This window comes from Cupressus sempervirens, chromosome 10, assembly GCF_028749045.1.
Source record: "Cupressus sempervirens isolate cs-2001-9-10 chromosome 10, ASM2874904v1, whole genome shotgun sequence".
Lineage (NCBI taxonomy): Eukaryota > Viridiplantae > Streptophyta > Pinopsida > Cupressales > Cupressaceae > Cupressus > Cupressus sempervirens.
This window is the reverse complement of record NC_143127.1, coordinates 392,135,336-392,153,293: the sequence shown is the minus strand read 5'-3', so window position 1 is coordinate 392,153,293 and position 17,958 is coordinate 392,135,336. Positions and strand designations below refer to the sequence as shown.

Here is a 17,958-nt window from a genome sequence, read left to right as displayed (position 1 = left end):
AAGTACCTAATATTTGATAGCCATACTGATCCGGCCATGGATCCAATCATGGGGCCCCAGATTCCAAAACCACCTTTCTAAAAGGAAGTCTGAATACTGTTCTTTTCCAACAATTGTGATGTTTTTTCTTGCCTGGTCCGCAACATGAACGTCACTTTATCAGGGTGCATTAAAATGACCTTTTACTTACATATGCGATCTGAACGGCCGGATCTAAGACATGTAACATGCGCGGACAGGTTGGAGTTGAAGTCATATCCATTAAAATACTTATAATAGATAGATAGATATATATTGTGCAGATATCTCGGAGAGAGAATAACCCCGAAATTGACCCAGTAGTTGGATTTGTGTGAATGACAGCTTTGAACCGAAAGACAAAGGACCCCACTTTCAGTATATGCAGGATAATAAGTAGGTTCGACCAGTGATAGTGAGGTGATGATATATAGAAACATGGAGTAGGGACCAATTGACTGACTCGACCTTCTCTTTCCGTTGTGCGGTGTCATGTCTGTCAGTCAGGCGTGAGGGGCCCTGTACTTCTTAGCATTTACCGCCTGCTCGCTCCACATTTGCATTTGGCTCCAACCAAACACATATACCTAGACGTAGCTACGTGATCCCCCTGTAATTTCCCATGGACTTCTGGTCTGTGGAATGCACCATAAAATCAAAATTTAAGCATCTCTCTCCACATGATGTCACATGGTTTGCATGCGCGATGCAATGAAACTAGCAACTAATTCCAACAGATTAATTAATTTTAACTTCAAAATTTAAGCATCTCTCTCCACATGATGTCACATGGATTGCATGCGCGATGCAATGAAACCAGCAACTAATTCCAACAGATTAATTAATTTTTAACTGTTTGGAGCAGTAATGGAATGCTCTTGTGGGGTAGAGGTGGGCGACCTTCTTGGAATGGTAGTTTTATTATTTTAAAGTTTTATTTATTTAATGAGGTTTCATAAATCCTTTTAGCAAGAGAGTTTGTAATTTAATTGGTGTTTATATGTAATAACAATTATAAAACGGTGGAGGGGAAAATGATAGAGAATCTTAAGGTGAATTTTATCAAAATTATAAATTATGAGTAGAATATTAAATATTTATTCTAGTTATATTTTTACAATTTATTAGAATTCAAAGTAGAAGTATTTGGTTTTGGTTGTGTGTATTTTTAGTATCAATATTTTGGATCGCATACTATATCTATCATTTAGGTGAAAGAAGTGCAAGATCTTGTGGTTATTATTTTACATCTATCTCGATGACAAATCACTGAATGTCATCCAAAATGTTGATGCTAAAAATGCAGACAATCAAAACAAGAAGCTTAATGAGGTTTAAGCAAATTGTTTGTTTATAATCCCAAGAGATCTCCCATCCCAATATTGCTACAAATCAAGCACACTCTAAGTTTGCTACCCCATTTGCAAAACCTTTAGCCTATGAACCATTCAATATACAATACCCATTTAGCTCATCAATTAATAAGTGGGAAATATTTCCCACTGTAAGTCAAATTGTGATATTGCTATCAAGATTCAATTATGTAGTATTTGAGTCAAACTCATTGACCCTTATTTTACTAGTAGTCGTTCGCAATAGCATCTCTCTCATGATAATGAGTGAAACACTCAATACTCATTGCATCTAGATGATGCTCAAAAAGGATGAAGTGTCAAGCCTTTCTAGGAGATCATCCATTCCAATATTGCTCCAACTTAAGCACACTTCAAAATGGAGTTTCCTGTAAGGTCAAGCCTACTAAACTTGCTACCCTATTTTCAAAACCTTCGGCAAGTGTTATTCCTTATGAACCATTTAATAAAGCCCCTTTAGGTCTCAATTGATAAGCAAGAGACATTATTCACAAGAAGTCAAAATATTATATTGCTATCAAGATTCAATTGTATAATGTTTTGAGTCAAACTCATTTACCCACATTTAACATTAAATGGTCCATGAGTATAATGGAACACTTAACACTTAACACCATTTCGTATAGTGTCTTCGGTTCACAAATTGATAAGTAGGAGATATTTTTCACAAGTCAATTTATCATATTGTTACCAAGATTCAATTGTGCAATTTTTTGTTGTGATGTGGAGCCTAATTAGGCTCAGAGGTTAATTTATCCTTACTTGATTCAGTGTGATTGTTGTAAATGTGGTAAATAATAAATATGAAGAGGATTTTTTGCTTTTTTTTAGAAAGTGTTGATGATTCATGGGTTTTAGATTCAAGGACTTCGTTTCATGCTACTACCCATAGAGGTTATTTTCTTGATTATGTCCAAGAGGATTTTGGGCTTGTTTATTTGGGGGATAATAAACCCTATTAGATTGTTGGAAAGGGAAAATTTAAGTTTAAGGTGCAGAATGAGAATCTCTAGCTAATACAAGAGGTAAGACATGTTTCAAACTGAGTAGGAATTTAATTCAATGGGGCAACTAGGTAATGAAGGTTGCATAGTTACTTTTAATGATAAAAATTACAAGGTTTGAAAAGGTTCCTTAAAAGTAGCAAAAGGTGTGAAATTAGGCACCTTATATCTTTGTGTAGCATAAGATGACTATCACTACTAAGATAACAAAGATGAAATGTGCAGTCACAAAATAACTTTTGAAACACCAAGAGTTATGAATCAAAGTTTTATTTTCATAGTTCTGTTGTTTCCAATTTTGTTGTTTATATTTTATGTTGATAAGTCTTGTTGTTTAATCTTGTTGCAAGTTTAACTACTCGTTAACTAATGATGCATAATATGTCTAGAGTTCCTAATGTTGAAACTCAAGCTCTGATATTAGATGTAATGCCCCACTTGGGAACCTAAGAGAAATAACCTAACATGTTACAATGTTTGTTGAACTATTTTTTTTCTTAAAGTTTAAACAATATAAAAGTAATTATGTAGAAGCAATATACAAATACACATAAACATCATTTACACAAATGCAATTATGATACATATTTTATTTATGAAGGGTTCCTTTGCATTGAGTCACGTTTAATGTCCATAAACATAAAGAAATAAGATATACATAATCTCATATGCACATACACAAAGATAACTGATATGATAAAGTACATTCAGATAACATCATCCACTACACATGTTGTAGGGTATGCAAAAATAGATACAAGTACATCAAAATACAAGATACATGATAATATATATATACATCAACTAAATAGAAGTATCTGAGGTAGGAATAAGAATGATAATGATACAAATGTAGTAACAAACATCTAACATTTGTTAATCTAAGGGGGACCCAAATGGTAATAAGTCGCTACCTCTTGACCACATGGTCACCTAATCAAGTCCCCACTCCCATTGTGTAGGAAAGCTCATGTATGATCCACATGCAGATAATCAAATCATAAAATAATCCTAGGCAAGAGCTCATGATAGTCAAATCTACCTCAAGAGTAACTCAAGCTACTATAAATAAAAGATAACCAAAGTTGAAAAGACACTCATCCAAACTAACATCACATACCAAAACAACAAATACCAAGTACAAATCAAATATCAAAACCAAAACGATACAACACCTCCAAACTAATGTCAAGTGTCACAAGCACAATAACCAACAGATAAAAACTTTCATCAATGAAAGTAAATCACCAATCACTAACTCCAACAATAAAAGCACCACCAATAAATAACTGACACTCATCAATAAAAGTCAATTGTCAACAATAAATGACATTCAATCAACAAGTAACAACTCACAATAAATACACCATCTAAAGTAACATCCAACAAATACACCACCATAAGCAAATATAAAGAAAACACGAAAGAAAATCAAGCTACATACTATGGAGTGTCATCACATGAGCTAACTCTAACATTACCCTAGCAGTCTCTCAAGACCCTAGCCCCCTAGTGACTCTATGCAGAACCAAAATACTCTCTCGTGAAGATGAGGAAATGAGTCATACATCTCAACGTATCATCTTAATGTCATCCTTAGCCTATACAAGCACTCAAGGCATGGACAAGGAAAAATCTCTAATTTATATTTTAAATTTATCTCAAGGCATGAGGGAGGAAAGTATTTTAATTACTATGTTAGCACTTGTTACACACTTACAATGAGTTACCGTAGCAGCCACTGGGCCTCGACCCCCATTGCAAGACACTCTCATAGACATGCAAAGAGATCCTTGGAACAAGGATTCAATTCAAGCCAAGATATATTTTTTTTACAAGTATGGATGCACATGACAATATCATACAGGGATCACAAAGATCGCAATTGAAGACTTCACCACAATCTCGACAACTAACTAATCTCCAAATGCCACAACCAAATAGACACACACAAATAGAGGTCAACAATGACCATGCATTAGATGAGGGTTCGAAGAAAGGACCACTCATCAACTAAACACCATACTGGAAGATAAATGTAGACTCTTAAAATTTGGCTAAGTTTGAAATCCTGAAGCCCTGAAATTTCGTAGAGTCTTTATCTTATCTCAGAGAGTTCTAGAACCTATCTCAAAAGAGTCATCACATATATTAAAATATATCTCAACTTATACTCAAATGATATATTTTAAGCCCCTTAGAAAGATTGTTTTGAACTAGAAAGGTGTGAAATCCAATAAGGTGTCCAAAACCAACATTCAAAACTTCCTTGGCCAAGCCTAACTGCTCCCTATTTCTCACACGAGGAAGTACACTGGTCTCCAATCTCGTGCGAGGAAGTGCACAATCTCGCGTGAGGAAATACCAAGAATCGTGTGAACCTTCACATTCTCATGCGAGGAAGTGCACAATCTCGCGTGAGGAAATACCAAGAATCGTGTGAACCTTCACATTCTCGTGCGAGGAAGTATAAAGAACCATGCGAAGACATGCAAGGAGCCATGCAAACCTTCAAATTCTCGCATGAAAAAGTACAATTTTGCACTAGGAAACACATCAGCAAGCCAAAACACTTAAGGAAAACAACCTAGGAAAAGAATTTCCTCCACACTAGGGAGTACCGGATCCACATAAATCGAGGAATGATCACTTGATTGCATAAACAACAAGATACCATGAAACAAGAAAGATGAACATCTATCCATCTAAACCATAGCAGTAAAAAGAAGATACTAAAAGCAACATTGCAATATACAGAAGCAACATTGCAATGTATAGAAATAACAACGCAATAACTGAATAACCAAACTAAGTATGCAGTTCCTCCCAACTGTCAATAGCATCATAAGACCATTGTGGATCCTAGTCATCCCCTGTACGTAACATCCCAAACTACCAACTAGATTGTTGGTGTTATCTTATGAGGGAATCACTACTAAAATGTGCTACAACAAAAGATTAAGGAAATCTAACATGTTAAAAAGTAAAGAATAAGATAATCCTACAAATCTAGATAACATCACCTATCACATGCTAATCATCATAACAAGGAAATGCATAAAATCTAACATCATCTAAACATGATATACAAGCATTCCAATGAAAGCATAAATTACAAGAAAGCATACTCCAGAACCTAAAGTACCAAGTGAAAACATCCAGCAACGGTCACACTAGAAAAATAGACCATCTCTGTACACCAGTCCCTAGTAGTGGTATAGGTAGCTATACCTCCCAACCACATGGCACTTGTAGGTCCACACCCACCGTGCTGATGGAGATAATGACCCAACCACAAACACACCCAAAATAACATCCATGGCTAACACACACACCAAGTAGTATGATGACTGACTCTAAGACAAGGACAATGCATAAACTACAGGTCCTATTTAGACATCTCAAAGGCTACTAAGTAAGTGCTGACATCATGGAGAGTCGCTTGGCTTCGATAAGCCCAAGTTAGTATTGGCAGCTACTCTTCTCATCAGAAGGCACGCAACCTAGGCAACAACTCTTCTCAACAAAAGGCGCACAATCCAAACATTTTATTATCTTATAATTATTACCACCCAAATGTTTTAATTTAGTTATCAGTTATTTAAAACTTCTTCTGCCAACCAATGGGAAATAGTCACCAAGTTGCAAGATAAAAGCCCCTCCATATGCTACCCTACCCTACCCTACCCATGCTCATCCAACGATGAGTGCCTGTACGTGTGCAAATTCCCAACCCAACCCCAATGATCATAACTTCTGGCAAGTCTACAAAAAGGTAGGCCCCACAGGTCACCCAACAGATATGTACGCACATGTACCCATATGTGGTGCACCACCATCACGAAGATCATAACACAAGGACTGGATGAGAACACAATGCAAAATATCACTCAACCGAAAACAACTTGAGAGGACAGATTCTACATGAATCCCAATGAACAATAAAACCATACATCATGAAATCACTCAACTGACCTCAATCCAGGAGTATGGATTCTACACGAATCCTAATGATGCAACAAGACCAAACATCATGAACTCACTCAACCAACCTCAATCTGGGAGCATGGATTCTACACAAATCTTAATGTCCACCAAACAAGAACAAAGGTCCAAAAGAAACCATAACAATAGGTATAAAATCACTCAACTAAACAAAAAGTCAGGAGTATAGATGTGATACGCATCCCAATGCAAACACAAAAGTGCAAAAATGGTCTGACTGATATCCAAATGGATAATCTAGGTCCATGACCCAACTCGTGCCAAGAAAACCCAAGAAAATAGGGTGACACACAAAACGAAGTAAAAAAACCCCCAAATTTTGAAAAATTTCAAAATTAAAACCCGTTTGGCCTTTGGGTACAAAAACCCCATAAATCCAAAAATAATTAAGTTTCGACACCATATGCAAAAATGGCTAGCATAATGACGCAAAACCCCAAACCCTCAACCAGAAAAATAAAGAAATGCTCATACCCGACCAACTGGGCATAACCAACAAACAGAAACGGAGGGGAACACTAGTTCTCAGCCTCCTAACAAATAGCTACCAAAAAATAGAAGCAGAAATGGAGTAGAAACAATAAAACAGGAGAGCCCTACCTCACAGCCAAAAGGGCAAAATGGGAATCTAAATCAGAAAATAAAATGCCCGCAGAAGTAGCCAAAAATCATGGCAATCCAAGGCCTCCTCGAGTTGGATCCAATGAGACCAACCTCGCAACGATCCCATGCCCATAGCTCCAAGAATGAACAGAACAATATATCCTCATGAAGAGGATTTTGGGCTTTACTCTCAAACTTTTCTAATTCAAAAGTGAGAAGTGAGTAATTAATTTCATTTTTTTGGATATTTATTCACTTTTCGAGTGAATAATCGATTAGGGTAATTAACCAGTGAACCTAGTTAAACCACGAATCGACCCAAATGATAATAGGGTATTCCTAGAAATAGGAATTCATCTATGGCAAAGCTGCTAGAAATTAAAATTAAATCAATTAAAAGCCTAAAAACCCAAAAACACATAAATTTCCTTAACAACTTTTGCAACGATGCAAACATCTAAATGCACAAACACGCTCACTGGTCTAATCACATAATGCAAATGAGTTCAAATTTAATAATCATCGAAAGGATTAAGTAATCAATTAAAATAAGGATGTGTCGAACATACAAGGATGACATTGGTAAAATATGAATCGTTGAATCACTAACTCCATGTGCCATTGCCAGGAATATAAATCTTGCACACTAAACAAAATGATCAAGTGCAATTGCATATAATAGCTTAGTCAAAGCAATAAATGCATTAAATCACCTAATTTAACCATTTATTTAATTATACTGAAATAGTCTATTTTCATCACTCACATTTGCATAAAGCATAACAATGCAAGAATGAAGTAAATAACAATAGCATTAAATCCATATCTAACATAATTAGAGATATGTCCAAATACTGGATAATTAGATATCATCATAAAGCACACAGTTATCTCAAAATGGCATCATCATGCAATATGATCAACTAAGTAGCATAGTAGTCTAAGATCTATGATACTGAAATCGAGGTATAACATTTGACCCTCAGGTCATCTCAAATGTAAAACATAACATGACTAACAAGTATCTCTCAGATCAAAATATAACAAAGTAAATATCCGCAACACAAAACCAATGAATCCAACATGGACAATCCATTTCTAATTATTTAAGCATTTAATAATGGTTGTTTAAACAACATGAAAAGGCACTTAAAACACATAAGTGAACACAGTCATAAACATGACTAACCACTGCTACAGGAACCTAGTCCAGTGGAGCATGGTAATAGTATGTAGTGCAATCTCTGCACACATCTCAGGGTAATCACGAAACAACATCATGATACCACATCAATCCTGATAACCACTGGCACAAACCTCAGTAAACCATGAATCACACCATAATCTCATAAATCAACCATAAGCATAATCAAAGCAACTAATACAGTAACATAAATCAAATCACCTCAACAATGTAGACCACTCATAGTCACAATCATGATCCCTTCTTAAGGAGAGATCAACAAGGTTGCATCCATTGGAATGACTTACAGAAGTCAAATGGGAGAGGCACTACACATGCACCTAGATTCCTTCCCAAAAACTCACAAATCAATATTGTCTTATACCACAGAAGTAATACTAATCAAATTCGGTTCCTTAACAATCAACCTAAAAAATAACATTGGTTCTCAAAACCCAAGTTCTCATAAATGCTCATCAAAAGAAATCTCATAAAAGAAATCTCAATTTGAATCATAAAATACATCATGACATCCAATAAAATAATCATAAAAGAAATATAAAAAATGCCTCTAGTGCACATCTTAACTTGGCCAACTAAACAACTCATAAAGAAAATCATCACAAAAATAAGCATCACAAGACTATAAATAGAGTATTTAAGAAAATATATAGTTTTCAACCATATGATTAAATTCTATCATTTTCTCTTGTTTAGTTTGGATCATAAAGATGTGTTTAAAAATAAAGTAAGAATATACATGTTAATATAAATTGTTATGCTAATATATATTTTTTAAATCAATAAGTATTTAAATGTCAAATATCTTTGTGCATATAAAATATCATGCAACATTATCATTATTAGAGCTATCAGATTTCCACAATCTATCAGTGTTGTGATTTGATTTCTGGATTTGATTGTGTGAACAATTTTTTACATCAACGTTTCGGATCACACTCTGTGATCCATCATCATGATGCATGCAAGAGAAGAGAAGGAGAAATGAGATAGATAGTAGACCAGACTCACAATAAAAGGAGGGGGGGGGGGGGGGGGGGGGGGAGGAGAGGAGGAAGATTGCACACAAAACGAGGACAACAACCAACAAAGGAGACCCCTAAAACAAAAAGGTCAAAGCATAAAAGACCAAGACTAGAGAAAGAAGGCACAAAGAGAAGACCACAGTAAGCAGCCCAAAGACCCCAATTGAAATAAAAATAAAAATTATAAATATCAAAAATAACAATGAATGAAAAAATAGTGGATAGATTAATGAAGAAAAGGGGCACAACGTAAATTATTAAAGAAGATAAATATTTAAATTATTTAAATAGATATTAAGAAGAAAATAAAAATAAAAAATTAATTAATCAATTGATCAATTGATTAATTTATTAGTTAATTGATTAAAAAGATAATTATTAATCAATTAATCAATTGATTGAATGATTAGTTAATTAATTAATCAAATTAATCAATTGATTAGTTAATTAATTAATCTATTAATCAATTGATTAATTGATTAATTGATTAACTAATAAGATAATTAATTAATCAATCAAACAATTGATTGATTAATTAATAAAAAATTGAAAGCTAATTGATTAAAAAGACAATTAATTGATTAATTAGATAATTAATTAATCAATTAATTGATGGAATGATTAGTTAATTAATTAATCAAACTAATCAAGTGATTAATTGATTAGTTACTTAGTTAATTAATTAATTAATCAATCAATTGATTAGTTGATTAAATAATAAGTTAACTAATTAATCAAACAATCAATTGATTGATTAATTAATTAATAAACAAAAAGAAAGAACATTGAAAGGAAGACATCAAAAAGAAAGATAAAAAGTTGATAAATTAATCAATTAATCAATAGATTAATTGATTAGCAGATTAAATTAATAAGTTAATTAATTAATAGTTAATTGATTAGAGCAATCAAATAGTTAATTGATTAATTAGATAACTAATAAATTAAGTAGTTACTCAATTAATTTGATTAATCAATTATTTGATCAATTAAATAGTTAATTAATTAATCAATTAATAAAAAAGGAAAGAAAAATAACGGAGAGACAATAACAATTAAATATAAATGAAGAAACAAACTAAGAATAAGAGAAAAAGAATTTGAAATGAAATACAGATTATAAAAAAAAAAAAAGGAAAAAATGAGAATAAAAATAGATAAATAAAAGCATCTATTATCTATATATATATATATATATAAAAGGGAACTAGGGAGCGAGAGTAAAGGCGTGAAAGATGGTACACAAAAAACTGCCAGACAAACAAGGAAGAGAGGAGAAAAGGACCCTAAGACGACAGGAGGGCGACAAGGGCGAGAAGGGTTGAAAGAACAAGGAGGACACAAGAAAAACTAGAAACACAAGAGAAAAAGAGTGAGCGAGTGGATGAGAACGAGGGAGGAAGGAAAGAACCACAAGGTGAAAAAAGGGGGGGAAGGTGACGAATGAGGAAGCAACGAGGAGACCAAGCACGAACAAGACTAGGTGGGGCTAGAATTCCTAAGGAATGACAACAAGGGACGCCAAGAGTGGTTTAAGTGCCACCCATCATCTCAATTGAGGTTAGACAAGTTGTTAAATATGTCAACAGCCTCTTTGATCTTCCTTTTAAAGAAGTTGTACTCCTTGGAAACAATGAGAGTGTCCTTTAGGCGAATATGATATTTAGTGGAGGATGAGTGCTCGACCAAGGCAGACTTAAGAACTCACTCATGTCTAATATATGTTGCATGTTCTTTGAGTCTAGTGGCAAAAGAACAATCTATTTCACCTATGTAGGGGGTGCCACAAGAGCAAAGAACCTTGTAGACTTCAGACTCCTGATAGGAATTCCTAGAGTCTTTGAGAGGGGGAAGCCAACGATTGAGAGTGGAGAGGGGCTTGAAGGACACCCAGACCCCTTTTTTAACCAAAATTTTAGAGATCTTATGCGAGATGCCCTCGACATAGGGAAGGGAGAAGAAAGGGGTAGGATCAGGTAGCGAGGGAGGGGGTGCCGGAGGGGAATAGGCAAGGGACCTAGCCTGGTTGAAGGCTCTAGAGATTTGTTGGTTGGAATAACCATTCCACAAGAACACTTGGTGAAGATATGAGAGCTCATGAGGTAAGTGATCAACATCACAAATCCGATGGGCTCTCAAGGTAAGGGTCTTAAGGATGCCCTCTTTTTGGCTCAGGTGATGGTGGGAGGAGGCTTGAAGATAACGGTCAGTATGGGTGGCTTTACGAAATACACCACAACCAAAGGAGCCATCTAGTTTCTTGATGACGAGGATGTCAAGAAAGGAGAGATGATTGTCAGACTCAACTTCTTTAGTAAACGATATGCTCGAAACAATATTGTTAAGGTGATTGTGAAATTCCTCCAATCTGTCAAGACCATGGGCCAACAAAAATTGGTGTCATCTACATAATGCTTCCACCATTTGGGTTTGAGCAGGGCTGAGCACAGGGCAATATCCTCAAAATGCTCCATGTAAAGGTTGGCTATAATTAAAGAAAGGGGGGAACCCATGGCCACTCCATCAACCTGTTTGTAAATGACACCCTAGAAGGAAAAGAAAGTGGAGTGCAAGAAAAGCTCCACAAGGGAGGCCACCTCAACATTAAATTTGTGGCTGACTAACTCAACAAAATCAGGAATGGGGACCTTGGTGAAGAGGGACACAACGTCAAAGCTTACCAACAAGTCACCACTATCATGTTTAGCCTCCTTGATAAATTGGACAAAGTGGCTGGAGTCTTTGATGAAAGAGTCTAAATTAACCCCAAGGGGGGACAAAAGCTTAGCAAGGAAGGAGGCTAAATTGTAGGTGGGGAATCAATGGTGTCCATAATGGATCTGAGAGGAATGTTGTTTTTGTGGATTTTAGGGACCCCATAAATCCTAGGAGTGACCTCTTTGGTGAGTAATAGATGTTTTTTAATATGAGCCTCAAAGGAAGAATTAGAAATAGCCGCCTTAACCTTTCTAAGGATGTTAGCACAAGGGTTACGCGGAACAACCTTGTAGCTATTGGTGTTTGAAAGAAGTTTGAGCATCTTAGAAATGTAATCCACCTTGTCAAGAATGACCGTGGCATTTCCCTTATCAACTTTAACAATAACAAGGTCGTTGTTGCCCACAAGTTTTTTAAAAGCTAAGAACTCGACCTTAGGGATGTTGCGCTTGGGAGGCTTAGCATGTTGGAGAGAAAAAGCACAATCTTTAAATAATTATTTTCTTCTTAATATCTATTTAAATAATTTAAATATTTATCTTCTTTAATAATTTACATTGTGCCCCTTTTTTTCATTTATTCATTAATCTATCCACTATTTTTTCATTCATTGTTGTTTTTAATATTTATAATTTTTATTTTTATTTCAATTGGGGTCTTTGGGCTACTTACTATGGTCTTCTCTTTGTGCCTTCTTTCTCTAGTCTTGGTCTTTTATGCTTTGACCTTTTTGTTTTAGGGGTCTCCTTTATTGGTTGTTGTCCTCGTTTTGTGTGCAGTCTTCCTCCTCTCCCCCCCCCCCCCCCCCCCCCTTTTATTAGGAGTCTGATCTGCTATCTATCTCATTTCTCCTTCTCTTCTCTTGCATGCATCCTGGTGATGGATCACAGAGTGTGATTCGAAACGTTGATGTAAAAAATTGTTCACACAATCAAATCCATAAATCAAATCACAACAACATTATCATGTTATTAATTTAAATAATCTTCAATCATATATGATTTAGTTAATAACATAAATCTTTATTATTAGATTAAGATATTGATATCAATTTCATTTCTAAAGACTTCTATTTAAGTCTAATATTGATATTTACTTGTCCTTTAATTCATAATGCAACTAGAAATAACTCAAACTTAAAATTATAATTTTAATCAAGTTATCTATAATTTCTCTCATAATATTGAATATTCATAACTAGATAATATATAGTGAACTCTACTATAAATTATCTTGAAATATAACTATGCCTTAATTATATATTTATTAATATGTAACTCCTATTGCATTAATAAATATATAATAAGTTATACACAACTAAGAGTTTTAAAAATAATTAATATTAAACCCACTTATACAAAAATAAGTAGTATTTATTTATTTAATTTTCAAAATAAATAAATAATACTTTTTGCTAATTATTATTTTTTAATAACTTTTTTTTAATTTCAAAATTTAATAATTTATCATTAAAATTTATTTATTTTTTATTTTTTAATCTTAAAATTGAAATATATTTTTATAAAATAAAAACAAACATGCAATTAGTAATTATGCATGTCTTTGATATCTCAAATTATGCAACTATAATATACTTAGTTTTCCATCTTTGGTATATTTGTTTTCACATGCATGTATAAATTTAGTTACAACATGCTTTTATCTTAATTAATTTTTTTTTTAAAAAATAAATTTTGCAATTAAATTATTTTAGATATAAGAAGAATATTTATCTTTACTTAGAAAATTCATGTTAATCACATGATTCTAATGGTAAATTTAAAGTTGAAACCCTAGTTGTTCAATTTGTTGTTTTCTTTTAATTTTCAATAGTCAAAATTTTCCTATATTAGAAAGGGTTGTAAAAGAATATAGTCATAATAATTTTCTAAATTTTTCTATAGTTTTACTCTGTTAAGTTTTCTTGATTAATAAATTTTCCTTTTCAAAATCTACAACACAATTCTTTATCCAAAAATCAATACAATAAATTAATAAGCACTATGCAAGCACTTAAGAAGACATGAAGTGGACAAATCTTTCAATAAAATTCTACAATAGGTTTTCAAACCTTGCCTCAAAACCACAGCTAAAATTTGAGACAATCTACAAACACATGTAAATCCAAACCCATTGAAACTTTCAACAATTCTTTTGCTCCAATTTCAAATTTCGCTCCCCAAAATTTGTGTGTTCCTCAAATGAACTACAAACCCTCTAATAAAGAACCCTAATTGTAACTAGGGTTTCTATTCCTCAATTACTAAAGGCCACTAACTTCATTAAATAATAATTACTTTAATTATTTAATCCTTTCATGCACACTTAAGGAACTTTTTAATTAAAATATTCTTTTTTTTCCTCCACTGTATTGATTAGTACAAGCACTATGAAACTATAGTTTATTATTTAAAATAATAATAATAATTAAAGTTCATTATTTAAATGTAACCCTAATTTAAATATTATTAATTAAATAATTATAATAAAACAATATTAAATCTTTAATCATTTAATATTTCAATTCTTTTTTATCCAACTTCTTAAATTAAAATTTTAAATTAAATCTTTTAAATGAAGTACATATTTAATTAATTTCTAATTAATTAAATATCATTATATTTTGATTTCTCTTTAACCAATTTTTTAAATTAGACTTCTAAATTGAATCTTTTAAATTAAAGTGCATATTTAATTAATTAAATATTCTCATATTTTAATATTTTCTTTTTGATCAAATAAAATTTAATAATTCTCAGTATTATATGATTGACCCAAACATTATAATTAAATCATTTACCAAATAAATCGCATAGCCAAATCTATATTAAAACAACATTACCAAAAGTGACCAAAACTCAAAATTAAACAACACTTGCAAAGAAAAACTTATGGGTTTAAAAGGGTACAATCAAATACATGTCCTCCTTCTTAGAACAAATAATTAGGCTATGATTGGGATTGGACCTGAACATTATCTCCTCATTCTTACCATTGAGTTATTGCAATAAGGCACACTCATTGTGGCAATTCAGGGAAGTCGATGCCTGGTACTTGCAAAATTTGTATAAAAGATTAGCATGTACATTTGCATATATATCTAAGCTAAACAAACAATGGTAGGGAGTGGTACATCATGTAAATATCAACTAATAGGTGACTACAACTCCCTCCCTCAACCATATCAGACACGTCAAACATAAATTTAAAAAAGACACACATACCATACTCATGCAAGTATGGGATAAGTGTAATAGTAAATCTTAAATATAAATAACATCACATTCTAACATGAACATCTCATCATCATGAGGACATAATAAACATCTTTCTAAGATACACCATATGACATCATCACAAAAGTAAATTCATTAACTAACTAAGAGCAATTAAGGTATCATCATTGCAAGTACAAAATTGTTACAACTTGACATAATCAATTACTCAACATATCAAAGTATTGCATTTCAAATATCAAATAAAAGCTAACACATCTATAAAAGAGTCATATTGAACTTTAACAACTAAGTCTACCATGATAGCAAAGGAGGGGTATTACACAAAGTGCATAAACATGACAATAATGGAGTGTGCAAGGAGCATGAGGTTGCATGTTGAGCTACCCTTAGCCATGTGGGCAAAGATTGTCAATATTATTTTATATTTATCAATAGAGATCCCTCTACTCCTTTGGGTTGTGGTATTGCAAAGGAAGCATGGTCTAGTAAGAAGGTGAGTTATTCTTTTCTTAGAATATTTGGTTGTAAATCTTTCACACATATAGATTCTGAAAATGAAACCAAGCTCGAAGTGAAGTCAAAGAAATGTGCATTTGCTGGATATGACATTGATAAATTTGGTTATAGGCTTTGGAATTTTGAAAATCATAAAATTGTAAGAAGTAGGGTTGTCATATTCAATGAGAAAGTGTTGTACAAAGATCTATTGCAACAACATGAGAAGAAAGAAAATTATTATGCAGTGTTAGATAATAAAAAAAGGATGATGTTTCAGTAGTCCCTCATGCTCTACAACAATGGCAACCGTAAATTGTTTGAAATCTAACAAGGAAAGTGTGATACTGAGAGGAGGGGGTGAATTAGGGTCTACAAAAGATCTATTGCAAGAAGTAGGGTTGTCATATTCAATGAGAAAGTGTTGTACAAAGATCTATTGCAACAACATGAGAAGAAAGAAAATTATTATGCAGTGTTAGATAATAAAAAAAGGATGATGTTTCAGTAGTCCCTCATGCTCTACAACAATGGCAACCGTAAATTGTTTGAAATCTCACAAGGAAAGTGTGATACTGAGAGGAGGGGGTGAATTAGGGTCTAAGAAAGAAAATTATTATGCAGTGTTAGATAATAAAAAAAGGATGATGTTTCAGTAGTCCCTCATGCTCTACAACAATGGCAACCGTAAATTGTTTGAAATCTAACAAGGAAAGTGTGATACTGAGAGGAGGGGGTGAATTAGGGGTGAATTAGGGTGAATTAGGGTGAATTAGGGGGTGTGATACATATTTGATATCACCATATAAAACCCTCATTAAACTTTCATCTCATATTAATGAATCCATTCACATCAACATAATATATAATCTACCTTCTAACTACATAAATGTTAACTCATAAACACATAACACATTAACAATATTTGGAAACGCATGGTAACGCAGGTTCCCTCCAAGGTAAAGGTAAAATTGCAGTGTGGATGACACCCACAAAATCTTCACTACTATAGCAATAAAGTTGTGCATGTTATGTCTACAATGATTTGATCACTTCTGATGATCTATCCTGTGAAGAGTCTACCATGTTAAAGGCTAAAAGAACTACTTTGTTAAAAGTACTCTATTAGGAGATTTACATAAGCCCGTTAAAGCTACTTTGTTAAAAGATTTAAACCCTAAAATACCTAGTAGAATATTCAATACCTTATTCTTTAATTAACACTTTAATGATTGATGAAAAATCTCCTTTATGCAATATAATCTCACTTGAGTATGATAGATCTCCTTTGTCTTTGTTCAAAAAATTTCACTGCACTGCTTGGTCTCTGCACTTTGATTCACTTCCAAAACTTCGTATGCAAACTAAATCTTCACACACACACACACACACACACACACACACACACACACACACACACACACACACACACACATTATGAATTAGGTCATAGACCCTCCTTAAATAGATAATTGGGTGAACCTTCTAGATCTAAATCAATGATCTAGAATCAATCTTTTTGCTATTTGGTCTTTGCATTTTTTTGATTGGTGGATTTCCTTACCTAGGGATTAATAATCTCGCTTTGAATGTGTAATCACCTCCTTGATCTTCAAAACATGCTTGTAGCTCAAAAAAAAATGGTTAACATAAGATTTTGTGTGATTCCAAATAAATATATGAAACTATGTTACCTGACACTTACATCACACTGGCACTCAACACAAATTGTTTCTTCATGTTGTCCCTAGGCCTTAACTATGCTCAACCAAATTAAATAACTTGTCCTAGGTATCACTCAATATCCACTAATATTTTAGACTAACTCGACAAACATGATTATCTCTAGTAAGCTTAGTAATCACTAGAGTACTCAGTGACCATTAGCTCGCTCAATAATAACTACTACTCAACATATGACTTAGAATATGTACAAGTCTTCATTCCTTAGCTCGACCTATATATGATGACTCAGTCATAGTTATAACCAAATAATCTTACCTTGTGAATGATTAAGTGGTTGACACTAATAGACAACATGGTATAGGGATTAACAATCCCCCCCCCCCCCCCTTTGACATTAGTGGCAAAAACACTTCATCACGAACTGTCAAAACTATTGAATATAAAATTGAAATACAATTACTCCTCCTGAGAATATAATTCATACCTTTACTCAATATTTATTGTATATGTTCATACTCTACACTCAATATATACATATAAAACTTCAAAATTTGTTCTCTTATCTTTTTCTCCTTTGTACGCTTCACA

The 17,958-nt window shown here is 33.2% G+C and overlaps 1 protein-coding gene across 1 annotated transcript in view; it reads right to left on the bottom strand.

Moving 5' to 3' along the window:
- LOC149534315 (uncharacterized) overlaps positions 1-739 on the bottom strand; it is a 91,607-nt gene extending 90,868 nt beyond the window's left edge. Inside the window, exon 1 of the mRNA XM_089802983.1 lies at positions 7-739. The gene's annotated coding sequence lies outside the window, so the exon portion shown is untranslated. The remainder of the gene's footprint in view (positions 1-6) is intronic.
- Between the last annotated feature and the right edge of the window lie 17,219 nt (positions 740-17,958).